Here is a 1,835-nt window from a genome sequence, read left to right as displayed (position 1 = left end):
TCTTAAACTCCTTTGTTATTTTCTCTCTAGTTACACATAAGCTAGTATTTAATGTACTCCTACGTGTCAGGTTTTTTCTTTTTTCATTTGTTCTCTAGTTACCATCTATCAAACTAGATTTCACAATTCTTCTACAAATGGATAGTTAAATCCCATTTGCTTTTATTGTAAATTGGTTTGGTCATAATTCAGGGATAATCCATTTTTTATAGAATCATGTTAACTTTTTTGTTTTGTTAATATCTATGTTCTATTCGATTATTCAGGCATTTCTAATTAACTCACATTTTCTGACTCTATTCTTGAATGCTATTTTTGTCATCTTTCTATACCAGTTAAAATATACCCATTACCTCAAACAGATTATACAATATGAATTACAAAATTTCCACTCATACATATCATAATTTGTTTCCTAGAGTATTGATATATCATTGCAGTTTAACAATTTCTTTAGCTATTATCATATAAATATACACATTAATTTATCTGACATTAGGAGAACATTAAGAAGTTATATTATTAGTCTGTTTCTCTTGCTTATCACAAAATACTTAAAACTGGGTGATTTCTTATCATATAAATATACACATTAATTTATCTGACATTAGGAGAACATTAAGAAGTTATATTAGTCTGTTTCTCTTGCTTATCACAAAATACTTAAAACTGGGTGATTTCTAAAGAAAACGACTTTTATTGCTTACAGTTTCTGAGGCTGGGAAGTCCAAAGTCCATCTGGTGGTGGCGACAGTGACCCAGGGGTCTCACATCGCAAGATGGTGGAAGCAGAGAGAGCAGAGAGAGAGAAAGACACTCTTCTCTTCTTGTGAAACCCTCAGAGCCACATCCCTGACCACCATTTTTAATCTATTCACCACAGCTTGGTCCTACAATCCAGTCATCTCTTCTAGTCTCCACCTTTCAGTTACCATAATAAGATTTCCCACCCTCTTAACAGTCAGAGTGGGGGCTAAGTTTCTAATACATAGAACTTGGGGGACACAACTCAATCTTCAATGAGTTTGGGGGGGGACATAATTCAATCCACTGCAGAAGTATAAACATGAGTAATGTTATGACTGTGTAAAGCTTCTAGTAAAACTACACCTATTCAAGGCTGTGTGTGCTTTCCTAGATCTAACTGTTAAAATGAAAAATATTTCATTTATTTTCCTATGACTTGCCCTTATTATAGCCAAACTATGTTTTTTTTCTCTAGTGAGAAGGATTAAATTTGTTGCTGCAGAAGTTTATTGTAGTTATAACTATTTCATTGTAACCATTCATGTGCCACTTAGTTTACACAAAGTGATCTTTAATCATTTAGTAGTTAATTTTTCCATCAGTCTATGGATATAAATCAATAATGCATTTGATTAACACCTGTGAAAACCTGATACTACAACGGTAGGTTAAAATTGCCATAGCAGAGGAGAAAAAAAAATAGCATTTAGAAAGGAGTTCATTAGTCCATTTTCTGTTGCTTATAACAGAATACCTGAAACTGAGTGATTTATAAAGTAAGGAAATTTATTTCTTACAGTTTTGGAAGCTGGGAAGTCTACAGTGCAGGAACACATCTGTTGAGGACCTTGTTTTGGGTGGGAACTATCACAGAGTCCTGTGGTGACTCAGGCAATGACATGGTGAGGACAGCAAGAGCTCTCTCATGTGCTCTCCTTATAAAGCTGCTTCTCTGCATCCATGATAAACCAGTAAACCATTAACCTATTAATTGATGAATGGATTAATCTACTCATGAGGACAGAGTCTTCATGATCCAATCACCTTTCAAAGGTCCCACTTTTCAAATACCATAGTTGGATTTTCCA

Source organism: Galeopterus variegatus, unplaced genomic scaffold (genome assembly GCF_000696425.1).
Source record: "Galeopterus variegatus unplaced genomic scaffold, G_variegatus-3.0.2 Scaffold5507, whole genome shotgun sequence".
NCBI lineage: Eukaryota > Metazoa > Chordata > Mammalia > Dermoptera > Cynocephalidae > Galeopterus > Galeopterus variegatus.
This window is presented reverse-complemented; position numbering follows the sequence as displayed.